The sequence below is a fragment of the Lonchura striata genome, chromosome 7 (genome assembly GCF_046129695.1).
Source record: "Lonchura striata isolate bLonStr1 chromosome 7, bLonStr1.mat, whole genome shotgun sequence".
Classification (NCBI taxonomy): domain Eukaryota; kingdom Metazoa; phylum Chordata; class Aves; order Passeriformes; family Estrildidae; genus Lonchura; species Lonchura striata.
Window position 1 is genome coordinate 3,577,459 of NC_134609.1, and position 16,058 is coordinate 3,593,516.

General features: G+C 40.0%; 1 protein-coding gene across 1 annotated transcript in view; it reads right to left on the reverse strand.

Annotated features, from left to right (window-relative positions):
- CABCOCO1 (ciliary associated calcium binding coiled-coil 1) overlaps positions 1 to 16,058 on the reverse strand; it is a 141,177-nt gene that overhangs the window by 92,570 nt on the left and 32,549 nt on the right. The window lies entirely within an intron of this gene.

Here is a 16,058-nt window from a genome sequence, read left to right on the forward strand (position 1 = left end):
TTTTCAGAATGCCTATGACCCATGAAAACAGAGGCTTCTTGAAAAAAAAATACTAAAACACCCCCTTTAGCTATACTCCAGGTTGTAATACTCCCCCATATGTTGATTTATATATTGAAAAAGAAGCAGGACAATGCTGCACCACAAAGTTAGAACAAACAGGTAAGTTCAGGCAATGATGATAACAACACTAAATACCTTTCCAAATGTCAAAGGTCAGGTGAGGGGATTACCCTATACCCAGTACTCAAAAGAACTAATAGAGTCATTGATTTATCTGCTCAGCATTTAGGAGTGTTTAGGGTCCTCTTTGAAAGAGAAAAGAAGAAAAAGAAATCCAAGGTAAAAACAATGTTGTTACAGAGTTCACACTCTAAAAGTCTCTGACTTATCTAAATCTGAGAACAGATGCTACCAGCCAAGTGGGAAAAAAAAAAAATCCAACTGATACCAAGTACATTAGTGTAATTTATGCATTCATAAAACTGATAGACACGTTTCTGAAAGTCTTTAAAGTAGAAGTAATAATGGAGCTAGTCAGCATTTTACAACTAGCAATTAATCATTCTTACAATATTCACAACATTCAGTTTTGTTCTTGTTATTCGAGGAAGTAATAATTAATTGATAAAAGTTTAGCAAGTGCACTAATAGCAGGTGCTCCTAATTGCAAACTCTCAGGGATAATTTGGTCTGAACTACTTTATGCTAATTTGTACAGCATTAGTCATAACAGTCTGTAATTTCACTTTTAGAACAACTTTTTCCTACAGTCACTATAATCTAATTAAGAATTTTATCTACTTATTTGTATGAGGAACACTGCTGAATTGTAAATGTGGGAGCCTGATTACCATAAAAGATTAGAGAAGAGGTCCTTAAAAATGCCCCCACCAATTAAAAGCCCTTGCTAATTAGTTTCAGAGAAAACTGTTTTAAAGTATTTTTAATGACAACATTTACCTTAATCTCATGTAGTTTGAAGCCCAATCTCAGTATCTATATCCCCCATTTTTTTCTGGACTTTCCTTTTAGCAGCAAGTACTTCTCTCGGAGGCTGAAAATCAGTGGGAGATGCTGCATTCAGGTGTCTGTTTTCCATTTCTGCAGTTGCTGTGCACCCAGAAGGCTCACTCAGGTAAATGAGCTCAGGCTACTGGGTGAACAAGAGTTAGCAAACAACCAGACAAACAAGCACATTCTTACAACAGCCAAAGAACTGAACAAGGGAAATTGTTACCCACCTGCTCTTTGGGAAAATCCACTATAAAAACATCTCAGCTCCCCATTTATTCCACAAACCATTTAATACTGTACTTTGCAAGCCAACTGAGGTATATGCCAGGATCCAGGAAACCCCTTTACCCCATGTAGATGTGGTAACAAGATAAAATCAAAATATATACTGTAACAAGTTCTTGCTCCAATGCCATTTTACAGACATAACTCTTCCTACAAAGAACAAATATAAATAGCAACAAATACTGTAATATTCTATGTGGAACATGTAGCTTTTTTTCAAAGCATTAAAAAAGAACTTTGATGTTTCCTGGACTACAGAAATACTCAGGGCTCTTCTATAATACTGGATGAGGTCTTATATCCCCGAAACACAAAAACAAATGATCAGTTCAAACACATTCCTGCCTATATTCAGTTTTCTTATAGAAATCCACATTGTAGATTATCTAACAGCAAAAAGGCACTCTTGGTGAGCGCTCTTTACATGACTGGTTGCCCCACTGGTAAGCTGATCACACAACACAACTGGAAGCAAGGCCCAGCTAACTTCTCTCATCTGCAGCTCTTAGTAACTGGGGAGGTTTGACTTGAAACCAGAAGCAGCTGCCAAACAGATGTTCTTGCTGAGGCATGCAAAACTGTGTGCTGTATGTCTTCGACTAAAATGACAGTTGAAATCTGCTAGCTAGTAGTTAAGCCATCATCTTTTACAAGGCTTTGGGAACAAGAGATGCAGTAAGGACTTGGTTGTACACAAGAATTGCTGAACCTTGTGACTAGGAGGGAAAGTTCCCTTTGGGATGCTAAGGAACTTGCCTGTGTTTGCATTCACCTAGACAGAGTCCCATGACTGTAGGATCAGGTGAATATAAAGGCCCTGAGCTCCTCCCTAACAAGGGTCATGCCATGTGTGCAATATCTTGAATTTAATATCTGAAACCAGTGTTCAGCTGGGAGCCCAGATCTGTCTTTTGTAGAACAGCACAATAAATATGCTTCTCTTCTGCAGAAACAGCACTTCAGCTTAATGCTTTCCCCCCCACCCCCCACATTATGGTTATCAAAATAGATGCATGCACAATAGAGGCCCATTAGCATCTTTATCAACACTGCAAGTGGGCCAGGGAAGAGCATGAGAGACTCGCATCAGTAGATCATTGAATTTGCTCTTTTCCCTTCACACACACACACTTCTCATACCTCACCATTATGGACTGGATTTCAAGTTCCCGTGAACTTAAATTTATTTATTACTAATGCACTGACATAGGGCAGAAAAATAACATTTTTCTCCCTGAGACCTGTCCTTCACATGGCTTGAAAATAATTGTCAACTTAGTGGCTAAAAACCTGAAAGCCAGTGATTAACTTTAAATAACAACATAAGCTCCAATTGCATTATTCTAAAACTTCTTATGCTATAAACATCTCCATGGCACCCAGGTGCCTTCCAGGAGTGTACAAAGCGACCATGGCTAACATCTGTCATGTGTCATTAGTACTCTCATCCCTCAAGGGGGAAAGCATTTGCAGTGAAGTGTTTTGTTTTGGTAGGAAATTAAAAGAAAAAAACTGCACAGAGCTACACATTTATCTTAGACTAACCAAGACCAAGGAGATGTATTTTACACATGGAACAGGGTATGACATCTCTGAAGGTCCTTAGCTCTTGGGGTAATTTATAACATGCTCTTAGAGCACCCCTTTTGGAAAGTCTACTTTCTAGCACTGACCTCTTGATCATAAGGATACTCTATCAGGTCTGAAGAGAAAGATGTCAAACCCAGAGCTGTCAGTTGCCTTCTAGCAGGCCTGAGCCTAAGCCATGGGTCTCTGAATAGAAGGATTGAGGACCTGAACTTGATGCCAAGTAATAAGTCAGCAGAGTGAAGATAGGCTTGATGTGCTCTGGGAACTCCTGGGGTGAGGAGACTCCTGTGCTCTTTGGAGTTTCCAAGACTCACAAGGCTTTTTAGTGAGGTACTGCTGAGCTTATTTTACAAGGGCATTTATAAATTCTCCTGCTGGCTGGCTGGAATCTCCACCACCCAGCTCTGTTTTACCTTCTCCCATCTATTGTCCAACACCACAAACCATGCCACGCTGCAGGGGCATGGCAGGGTAGTGGGACAGCATGTTTGGTCACATGGAGGAAGTGACAAGCAGTGTCCATCACCTTCACAGTACTGCCCCATCCAGTCCTCTGCAGGCAGCAGCTGGCCAAGAACAGGAATGGAAAGGGTTTGCTCTAGTTTGAATACAGCCAGTACACCAGTGCCAGTACACAGTAAACTGGTGCCCATCAAGACCACCTCAGACCAGCTGAATTGGTTAAGCTTGGAAAGTGCTCCTCAAAGTCTGGGATTCTTCTAGGACTGCAATATGAAGCTTCAATTACACTATCTAAAACTTGGCTAGGAGTATTTTTTTTAAGGAAATGTCTGAAAACTGATCTCTGGCTTAGCCATGCAGGCTCAGCCTATAATTTTGCAGTGGCTAATCACTTCATTACATGTAACGTTGGCTGTCCTTGAAGACCTGGAGTGATACAGCATCATCCATGGCAAGGAAAAAAGTCACCCAAGATGTTTTTTTCCTTTTGCTCCAAACACACGCAAGGATTTCCTGGCTGACATCTCCTCAAGAGCCAGAAGAGGGTTTTGATTTGAGGGTTTTTGATTAAACATATTTTTAGTCTGACCTTTAGATTCCTTCTGCATTGGCTTCAGACAGGATCACAGCAATGCATCAAACCACTTTTAATCCAGCATCAGAATACAGCAGTGGCTTATCTGCCCAAGCTTTAGCATACAGCTGACTTGCCTGTGCTGGTAGCTTTGCTCACATAGGCATCATGTCTAGAAGAGGTTCCTGAGAACACCCAAGGGTCAGCTCTGCCCACCCTGCTGCAAGGGCTCAAACCTGCTCACATACAAGAGAGGTCAAAAGTCCATTAAAAGCTTGCTCTTGTAGGCTCATGTAAGAAATGGACTGAACCCATTCAAAATCCTAATTTAAAAGTCCCTGCAAGTTTGTCACAGACAGACTATTTTAAAGCATGTTTTATACAATAAATACATTGCAAAAGAAAAATGCATACTTTTTTGTGTGCTCTTATTTGGTATTTCTTATTTAGCTATTTTATCACACATGAACATTTTACAGTTGCACCTGTGCCTGTGGATGATATATAGTTACTGTAGTGACAGAAGTACTAAAATACCTTTAAATACCTCCATGGTGATATCTTTCTCCACCTCTTTGGTACAGCTGTATTTAAAGCAATGGCAGCTGCCAGTTTTTCAAGACTAGTTACTTTGACTTACGATATTTTCCATATTCCATGAAATGTCCCTTATTTAATATGCTTGACTGTGAAATTTTTCCTCTTCCAAGTTTTATTGGTGTACAATATATTGATAACAGTGCATAAATATCTTATTCTTAAAACAAAAAAATTCTGTTCTTGGGACACAATAATCCTGCAAATTAAAAGCTAAAAGGCATCAATGGTAAGTGTGGACATAGCCTCCTCCCCCTTCACAAAGTTTTGGTAGTCACAGACTGAAGAAGCCAGGTGCACTAAGGAAAGTAACATTTCTTTTTAAAAAGCTGACACTAAAAAAGCTATTTATATTTCTGAGAAGAAAGCTGGAAAAGGATGAGTTTGAGAGCCTTCACAAACCTGCAGCACAGCTTCTAGCAAACAGCAACCAACAAACACTAAACCACCACCAAATACCAATGCTGCCACCCCAGATGAGTTTGTAAAACATCTGCTATCACTGAATAAGTAATCCCATTATTTCTCCAGTTTGGCTAACTTCCTCCAAATACAAATGGAAGAGCCAGTGACTCCAGATTATAAGAAACAAATTCTTTCTACTCTATTTTACTCAGCTCTGATTGTAATCATATTTATATACAGCATAATGCAGCTCTGGTTTCAGTTCCCAAATGCCTCATTTTTTAAACGTTCAGTTTTCCAACCTTGGTGTGTAGGACTTCAAAACTGAGGAGCTTGTCAAGAATGGGTGGACAGTTCATCCACATCCTCCAGAGTATGCACTATGTCCCTTTAGGACACTGCACAATGTGCTACATTTATTACTAGCTATATTAACTCATGCTTCACTACTGACATCATACCATACAATGCTGCCCTCTCTCAGTCCCTGCTGCATTTGTAAATCTGCCCTTCAACATCTCCAACACAGCTTCAACTCTGCCTTATCTGAAATCTCAGCTGCATCTTGCCTTTCTGGTTGCTCATCAGGCTCAGGAACTGACTGTTATTACAAGTTCAAGAATGCATGTCCAGTCAGCACACTGGAAGATTCTTGAACTTGGAACATCAGCAGACGAGTCATTTTATGAGGAAGTCTGGAGAAGGACTTTTTAACAAGAGCATGCTGTAATAGGACAAGAGGAAATGGCTTGAAACTGAAGCGAGGTAGATTTAGACTAGACATTAAGAAGAAATCCTTCCCTGAGAGGGTGGTGAGGCACTGGCACAGCTTTCTCAGAGGAATTATGGATGCCCATCCCTGGCAGTGTTCAAGGGCAGGCTGGACAGGGCATTGAGCAGCCCGATCTAGTGGAAGGTGTCCTGCCTGTGGTGGTGAGATGGTGACCAGATGATTTTTAAGGTCCCTTCCAACTCAAATCATGCTATGATTTCAACGTCTAGCTCTCATTGTCCAGGCTCACTTCTTCCTTTACAGATGCCTATTTCAACTTTTGATTATCCCAATTTACCTCTAGGTGACCTCTCATTACACACTAACACCACCTAACTTCTGCATTTGGTACACCAACTTTCTCCCTGGCTTCTCGGAGTCCCTGGCAGCACACAAAAGGTTTATTCAAGTTTGCATCTTATTTTCCAGTCAAATTCCAGTCCCACTACCTTTCAATCCTTTGAATGGATGATCAGTTTGGATTAAGTTTCATTAAACATACTGTGCAGAATTAAATGGTGGCACAGGGAAGCTCTTAACATACAATGACAAAGAGAATCATAAACGCATATACCTGGATACTCCTCATACTACCATCCTATCCATGTAATAAACATGTGCATAAATAATTTCAACAAGAAATTAAAAAAAATCCTGTCTCTTTCTGGTAGAATTTTTCCTGTTCCAGAAATGTATATTTGGAAAGAATCTGTTTCCTTTGTGCATGACAGCTCACAGACATGCAGCTCATTGTTGCCATCAAACATGTATAAGACAGTTAAGAGAAAAGAAATCCTGTCAAGGCAAAGATTAGTTAATGAGTTAAATATATTTATAATGTTTATGCAGAAACTGGACCCAATCCAGAACTACTATATTGCAACATCAGTATTTCACAATATGGACGAGATTCACATATATTACATTTCCTCAAAGTATGGTTTCCTCAAAGTATGGCTTAAAATTTATAATTTTTATGCTCATGTGCCATTCTGTCACACTGGTGCTTCAGGTTTGGCATACTGAGGGCAGTTTCCAGTTCTGGAGCACCACTGGGTCACTTTGGTCAATACTTCTCTGTATCTACCACTGCTGAGTAAGTGTTATCTGATTCCTCTCAACAGCCATGGCAATCCAGAGTCACACAAGGCAACATTCCTTGCTGCAATAATTGGGAGCCACACATTCTGTGAATTCAAAGAATAAAGTTTTCTGTATATCTGACTTGCAAAACCTCTCCTGCCAGTATTAGATAAACTTTTAGAAAAGCCCAAGACTTCAAAATATGCTCAAGAAAAGTACTAAATATTTCCTGGCTCACCATGGAAATGAAAGAGTTGCCAAAATGTCTTTAGTTCAGAGTGCTGTAAATCAGGATCCTGAGCTTCTGGGCATTTGGGGCTGCAGTTAACACTAAGGTACCTTACTATGATTTATATTACCTCTGTGCAATAGAAGTATTTGGGACAGCTTGATCAGGCCCCCCCACCATCCTTGCTCACCTCTCTTTCCCTGGTTCCTACTCTCACCAAATAAACACACACCCAAACCACCCCCCCCTCCCCCTGCCATATACCTAAACCAAACCCCTGAAATTCAAACCACTCAGACTAGTTCCAATTACTAACACAAGGTTTTTTGATGTAATTTTAATTGTGGTCCATTTTTGTAGCACTTGTGAATGTAGCAGCTCTGTCTTTGGGCTGACACACTGATATCTACAATGTTGTGGGCTTATTCTAAAAGATTTTGGTTTTACTTGATGCAGTCAAAAATAATAGAAAGTTCCTTCTGTGAAGAAGATATCTTCCCCAATTCTTTCAACAAGCCATTAAAAACCATGTTGTCTATCCTTGAGACCCTGAAAGGGACTTCCAAGTAGAGAACTGAAAGAACCTTATGAATACTGTTTTAGAAGAGCTTCTATTTTCCAATTCAGTTGCTGACAAAAAGAATCCATTAATAGGATTTCTAAAAACAAATTACATTTGGATAAACTTTGATTCCTACAGAGTTAGAGTAAGAACACGAGAGTAGATCCCAATCAGACCCCCAGAACACAGAGCTACTGGAGGATATTAATGAGGCAAGGTTTTTCAAGGAGTGACAGGACTATCTTGCCCCACTGAGAAATTTCACAGAAGATGGCATAACTGAAATACTCTGATGGGATAAAAATAATTAATTTTTGCCCTTGAAAAAAACCAACTCAAAACTGAACCACCACTACCATAAAAAAAAAAAAAATCCAAAAAATTGAGCTTGATGCCCCATGAATGTTATTTAGTGGGGTAGATACTGGGATATAGTGCTAAAATTTCTCTGCAGGAGTCTGAGGATAAAGCTGCCATAAACACATGTCAGACCTATCACTACAGAGACCCTTTCTTCTACCATCTCATTTGAACCCTGTAACGCTGGTACTAGTATATAGTAAATAGGGAGAAGTCAGCAACTAGTTACAAAATTCAGTCTAAAACATCTCATTATTTCTTGCCAGATGCTGAAGATTCTCCTGTCAAGTAAAATTTTGCTATTTCAAACTCTGTTTTATCAGACCTAGCAAATCCATAAGAATTAGTAGCCCTTCGCTGGGATCATTAGTTGGTTTTTCTGGGTGATAGGTTTTTGGATTTTCTTAAGTGGCTTTTCCCATCAGCAGTATTCAGAATTGACATCTGACTTCAAAGCAGTTTAAAAACCATTAGGACCACACAGTGACATTGCTGAGTCTAAATTCCAGAAGATATTTGGATGTGTCTATTACACCATATAAGCTCTCTTTATTCACATCTCTCAAGTCATTATGCATACCAGGACCAGCATAGACAGATGTCTCAAATAAAGGATGAAGGAAATATAGTCAGTGGGATAAAACACTTGAGAGAAGAAAACAGATGACATTATTTATAAACAAACTGGCATTATGAGCTGTACAGTGGAGGTGATCAGAAACAATGCTCACTCATTTTTGGATATTGTCAGACAAGTCAGAAATATTGTTTTACTCAACAAAAAAGTTTGAAGATCTCTGTGGGTGTCAGATAGGTATTAATAACTTATGGGTAAACATCACAGGAAAAAAAAAATCTGGCACTCAGCCTCCCTTTTTGCCAGGATAGAAAACGATTGAGCAGATGGTTTGTTCAGAAACTGCAACCTTTAGGAAGAAGCTTGTTTGTAAAACTGAATATATTTTGCGACCAACAAAGATGTGGAAATTTTTGTCTTTAGGAAGCTTTCACTGATAACAAGATGGGAAAGTCAGTACACTATTCCAGTTAAAAAGGAGTATCTACTCTAACTACTTTTTTTTTTTCTCTCTCTTAGCAGGTTGTGGCAGTCCAGTGCAACAGACCATAATTAAGCATCTTGACAGGTTTATGGAAGCCTTGCTCTGAGACAAAGACCTGTGTCATTATATTCCTACTGCAGTGAAGATGAATATGATTAGCAGGGTATTTTGTGGATGGGAGACTTGATTTCTTTACATGCTCCCCCTACCCTTGGCTGCATTTGTGAAGTAATTTCCCAATCTGCCAACCTGTATTTTGTGGTACCGTCCTGTCTTTCAGCCCCTTCCAACACAGAGATTAAAAAGTCAGCTTAACTAATTAGCTTGTAAAAATATTATGGATTTTTTCACACAGCTTCATGACTATTGTCTTCATTAAATTCTGAAAATGTGTCAGGGACTAGCAAAATCTATATAGGTATATAAAAATATACATAAAAAATGTATGTAGATGATCATCACTGAATCCCAATATCACCAGCGAAGAAAGTAGCTTGCAAGGACCATTGCCAAGTACCATTGTTTAACTATTCTGAGCACACATCATAGCAAAGGCCTACACACAACCCGTACATCATTGAAAATGCAAAAATAAAATTTTAAAAAAAGACATTTTATCAGGCACAGAGAAGAGGAGAAGTCACTGTCCTTTCATGAGTTTCCTGATGAGATATAGCCTGGCTTTGTGAGAGCTGACTCAATACATGTACCCAGATACTCAGCCCAAACATTACAGATTTGGGGATTTTCTTTTAATATACATTTTTACATCCCTCTTACTTATGACTTAAGTTTATCAGAGGCATATGATTGTAATTAGCAAGATATCACTCCCAAGAAAACAAGTTGCAGTGAGACACAGAGGCTGTATTGGCTTGACTTCAGGCTTATTAGCTTAGGCTGGGTGCCATAGGAACCCTTTCATTGGAATTCCAGTAAATTCAGACCATGGAGGAAAAACTTAATTGTTAAGACTGTGCAGAAGGTAAACAAAAACAGTGCCACCAGTTTTTAGCTTACAGCTTATCTTGACAACCATTGTTTAAAGCCTGAGATATTTTGCCTCTGTTCCATCTGTGAGAGGAGATTGGCCTTTTCACTAGCAATATCTGTACCCAGCTTTCATTTATTTTTGTGCCCCAAACATTAATAGTATTATTCCAGTCAACTCATCACATTATCCTTACACTGGAAAGCAGGAGAGAGACAATGACTAGGAAGACAATTCAAGGATTCCTAGGCAAAAATGGAAAGCTTTTCTCTTTGCTGAGGACAAATGCTGCAGTTTTCCACTGTTGGTAACTTTAGGTCTCCCACTTCAGTCACAGTTGAAACAGTGCCTGAAGAACAAGGTTGCTTCTATTCTTCTTTGAAATACACAGTGCTGCAGAACTACTGTGTGTTCCCAGAAATAGAGCCCAGGCTGAAGGAGGCATTACAAATCCTAATAAAACACCTGAAACCTTTTCTTTCTTTCTATTCTTCAAGGAAAAAATGGTCCTTTCCAGAGGGCCTTTTTTCCTGAACTATAAAACCAACAGAAAAGATGTATAACTGTAGGGAGCTATAAACTGCTCATATGCTTCCCCCCACTTTTAATCAGAGGGGGAAACACACCCCTCTTTGCCATGTTTCGGGGTTGCAGAAGCTTTGATGTCAGTGGAGCTCTGCCAGCTCACAGCACCTCCCACTCCAGCCAGGGCCTGTGTTTATGGCAGACCCATGGCCACTCATTACTGTCCTGCCAGGCTGCCAGTGCTTTCCTTCCTTTCTGAAAGCCTGGACTCACAATGTGCTACAAATGAGCTGAAGTTTGTGCTAAGCTCACCCTCCTTTTTCAGATCTGAGTCTTGGAAGGCAGTGGCCCACAACTGGTGGTAGCTACCCAAAAGAGCCAACCTGAAGGGTCCTCTCCTCCTAGGAAAGGGTAGAGAGAAGGAAAGAAATGTCTACAAGCCCAAGAAGGGAAACATGGAGAGATGAGAGAGCAGGCTGGCCATTGGAAGCCTTTTGCTTTCTTGCTTAATAAGTGCATGTTTGCACTTTGGATGATAAGCTCACACAAGAATATTTTGAGACTGGATTCTGCAGTTGACGGCCTCATTATGGAGAGGACTTGGACCATGCCTCGTGGCTCTTACAAACTTAGTGGCAAATAGAAAGGTGCCTGAAATACTGGAGGTTTGATTTTCAGATGAGGGTGTTTTTACATGCCTCCTTTTCTCTCAACAGGACCAGGATACCCTGCTAAATTGGAGACTGAGCATTTTATGACTTCTTTTAAATGAAAAGAGGAGCAGCAGAAGCACACTTATAAGGAAGAACAGACAGGATTTGTAATGTTCATAAAGCCAAAAAGCTAGGAAATTAGATAAAAGAAAACTATCAGGGTTATATTCTTATGAAGACTGAAACTGAGATTGAGAAGTTCTCTAAGTGAATTATGATTTACTGGATAGCAGATACAGAAAAATTTCACTACCACTACCTATAAAACTGCATTGGTTTTTTATCAAGTAGCTCTCTGTTAGCCCATCTAGTTGATGAACATTCTTCTCAACTAGCAAATATAAATGACTTATGGGGATAATATTTCAATATATGATGACATTGCTATACCTCAGATTCTTTTAAGATCTGGGTTATTAAATATTAAATATCAAAGCTGTAAATTATTGTAGCAGCTTTATACAACTAAATTAAATTCAAACAAAACCTAATTTCCTTAATCATTGACTGTAATCCTCCAGGAACATATGCTATTAACTCAGCTACAAATGGCATAGAAATTGTATGACTTCAGTTAAATTATTTTATATCAAATTCTAATCCAGGGCAGAGTCTTCAGTAAATCTCCTGCAGGGACTTTAATGCTTCTGCAGTCATATTGGCTCTTTACTAGAGAGCTAATCTTTTTATACTCTGGTTTTTTCACTCCTTTATCCATTTCCTTCACACCCTTACTGAGCTATAGCTAGTACCATCTATCACATATCATATTTTGAAAGATTTGGCTTTTCCCTCTTGAATTTGATCAGCAATAGTTAGGCTTTCACTTAAGACAGAATTGGATAGGTTTTTTTTGTTTCACATGTACAACTAAATCATTCCCATTTGTTTCAACATGTATGTTAATTGCCACTGGCGGTGATCTCTTTATAAGGCTGTCATAATTATTCACAGTTTGCAGTCAAGCATTGAGAAAGCAGAACAATTTCCTCTTCTTTAAGAGCCCTGTGCAAGTAAAACTAAACAGATTTAATTTAAGCAAGAAACTTCCTTAGAGACTCAAGACAATGAGTGGATAATAAAGAAACAAACCTTAGAGCCCTAGGAGGTAAAAGACTTGAAGAAACCTCCAGAGATCATCTAGTCAGCCCTCTACCCCAAGGGATAACTAAGCTGCTGTCATCCCTGACAGACGTTCCCCTAATCTGTGCATAAAAGCTTGCATCATGGACATTTCTCCACACAATCTCAGTGCTTCACTGTCCTTCCTAGCAAGACATGTCTCCAGACATCTAATTGCATTTTTTCTCCTTTTTTTCCTCTTTAAACCTTTTACTTCCTTCCCTCTGCTTTGGGACTGGTGAACAGGCTATTCCTAAAACATGGCAACTTCCATCTCGGTTTTCTTTTCTCTACACTGAATGATGGTATCTTATTCTTTCCTCAGCAGTCTTGTCCATCTCTGGACATTCTATCCTGTCAACTCTCCCTTGGAAAAGCATCACTAGAAATAGGGTAGTTTAGTTGAGGCTTTTCCCAGCACCAAGGAAGACAGAAGAAATAACAGAAATCTGGCATATTACAGGTCTGTTTATACATCCCAGGGTGCCTCCTTCACAGCAGAATACACTGCTGACTCACATTGAATTTACGACCCCTTCTAATCCCTGGTCTCTTCCAGCTTAATACCCTATAATTATTTCTTTATGAATATCGTAAATCAAATCTTCAAAGTCTCTTGAACTGAAGGCAATTAGCCATTACCCCCAAATTTCACTGCCTAAAACATCCCATTTTGTAAGCAAGAGAAGTAAATTCTGATAATCTTTGTTCAGAGCTCCCACAAAGAGTAAAAAACCCACCCTAAAACAGAACAAGCAACTGCATATTATCACAAAATCTCACAGAACTTCTGTTCTGGAATTCCTCTTCACAAGGATTTTCTGAGCCCTGCACTCCAGTTCAAACTGGAGTCCCTCCATGTTGCTGTTCACGACGCACCTCCAGGTACTTGAACAGGGGTCTTGTGATTCTATAAGCACTGCAGCCTGACAAGGATGTCACTTTAGCCACCTGAAATGGAACCATTTGTTTAAGTCATTTCCTACTATAGGAACACTCCTGCCCTTCTCCACTGGCTCCTCCCTCATTGAGCCAAGGTAGGGCAGCACTTCAGCTAAGGCCCTTCTAAGCACAAGATGGACATTGGCAGGTTTCAGCTCTGTATCTATGTGCCAGTGTGACCCTCCCATCACTGCTGACTCGTGTTCAGCTAGTGAAGCACCTCCTACCCTAGTTTGGTTTTGAGAACTGGTGCAATTCCACATTTCTCACAGTTATGCTTAGTGCAATCATCATAGTGACTCAACTAAAAGGCAGGAATTATTCAACGCAGGCACAGAGATCCTGTGGCACAGTTTTTAAAGTGCCAGATTCCCTATTCCAGCAAAAAGATCATTGGTACTGGGGGCACAGTAAGGTTTAATATCTCCCAAATGTGTCCAACAAGCTGCAATTGGCTGTTATGTGGCAGAGCTGTGCAGTAGATCTTGCCAAGGTGCCTTGGATGAAAATCCCACACAATGTGATGCATGTTCACACCACTGTGTCCAGGCTTTGCCAGAGTACAGCAGCTCCTGCAAACATTAACTCTTAAGGGTTCCCAGGGAAAGGGAGAAAAAAAAGCTAGGGAAGAGGATGTATCATTAGTAGAGCACTCTATACAAATAGACATGAATCTGGCTTTCAGCTTGGATCCAACCAACACTACAACCCACACCAGATTAATTTCTTCAGACATCAGAAAGTCTCTACTAATGCAGTCGTTTCAGGTCAGGGCAAAGTCCATCTAATTCCACTGTCTGCATCCATCATTAGAACTAACTCCATCCTTAGGAAAAGAGTAGAAAAAACAAGGTAAACAAAGTTCCTCCCTAGACAATTCTCTAGCCCATGATCAACTATCCTGACAAGTCTAAGATGCAGATCAGTAGAAAATATTAAAGAATTTAATCGATGGAACACTAGCACATACAGAATCATAGAGAAAAAAGATCCTAAAATTACCCCTTCTGTAAGGTTCTATGCAGAAGTCAGTGCTTTCTCAAACTATACTGTGCATCTGTACTCATGCTGGGACTCCACTCCCCCAAGAAATACCACACCTGAGGGTTTCTGTACCACCTGGCTGTCCACTGACCAAATAATTCCCTGAAAGACTTCCTAGTCACAACCTGTTTGAACAGACAACTGACATTTTAATTAATATGTTTTATTGCTAATTATCCCTCACACTCCTTCAGCCAACCTTATCATGTTTGTCCATACTAGAGTTAATAATTTTTTCAGTTCTCTTCAGCTGGACAGCATTTCAGCTTTTTGAAGAATGCCTTCTTGCTCCTGCAGTCTCACTTACCCTGCAAATGCTGGCTTCTTCTCACTCTTTCTCAAGTTTCTCTTGATGCACCGTTATTATCTCTGCACTTCCCATGTGATGTACAGAAGAAATATCCACACTCCCTGCAAAGAGTTAGGTGTTCCATCTGTCTTATTTTCAACATGCCTGCTGATCTGTGTCTAATTTTCCTTTTTGAAGCTGAGCAGAGCAATGGTAGAGAACTCTGGCTTGTCTTACTCCTGCAAGGATGCCAAATCTAAGCACATTAAGATCCCCCTTTCAGGGCACCTCTTCAGCTGTTACTCCCCACATCATATCCCATAAACCCCTCAGGATTCAAGTCAAGCACTGCCTTCATGGGTTCCTGATCCTGTTGCTCCACAAAACAGCCACTGAAACATCTAAAAAGGCACTCTGTCAAGTCTGGATGAATATTTGCCTCTTATAGGCCAAAGAAATTAAGCTGCCCATGAGTACTTCCCACCCTATTCAGGCTGTTGTGCTGCCATCATGGTCCACTACTGAGCAGGCAGAGTCAATATTGTATCTTCTTACTTAAGTTTGGGACTTTCACTGATGTGAAGTTTGGATTGTTCATTGATGAAACTACCTTGGTTAAGCAGCTCAGCTCCCACATGTCTTCAATATGCAGAATTACTTAGCTCTCAGCAAAGCTCTCTGCATCCTTCCTGAGCACAGTATCATGAGAATGTCACACTGCTTATCCTCCCAAGTTTTGTGACATCTATCTGCCCTGTAAGGACCTCCATGAACAATAGGACATACCAGTTCCCCAAGTCATTTCTTTGACATTAAGCACTCCCACAGAGGAATATCTTGTTTAAACAATCTCTTCAATCTGTCTGTTCCCAGTTTCCTCTTCAACTACATTTGACCTTAACACCAGCGGAAGGGCTGTGAACCAGCAGCACCCAAGGCAAGATATGGCAGGGTGGCTTTTGGCAGGGATTATCTATAGTAGGTCTTTGACTTGAATTCATTTTCCTCTGAGCGTGAGGAGCTTGATTTTGTTCCTTCAAAAAGACATACTACACAGTCCATTTATTTACTCAGGCATTTCCCAAGCGAGTCATCTCTACTGTGGAATGGACTTTTGTTTTTCTTTTTTTTTCTGGGCAGGGTTAAAGTAAAGTAGTATTCCCTTATCCCCTGCCCCAAAGGATATCAGCTGGCCAGCACCAGCACTTCATAAAAGAAGAGGCTTGGCTTTGCAGTAAGGAAAATCTGGATCTTAGCAATTGAGGAAAAATACCTTCTTAGAAAGGTCACAGCTCTCAGAAGAATATCATCTTGTGTTTAAATAGAACAGGATTGTTTAAAATTAAATCTAGGAAGTTAAGACCTCTGAAACTCCACAGTACTTTACATGGACTTGATTCTACACTTGCATTTTACAGTTGGCTATCTCAATTTA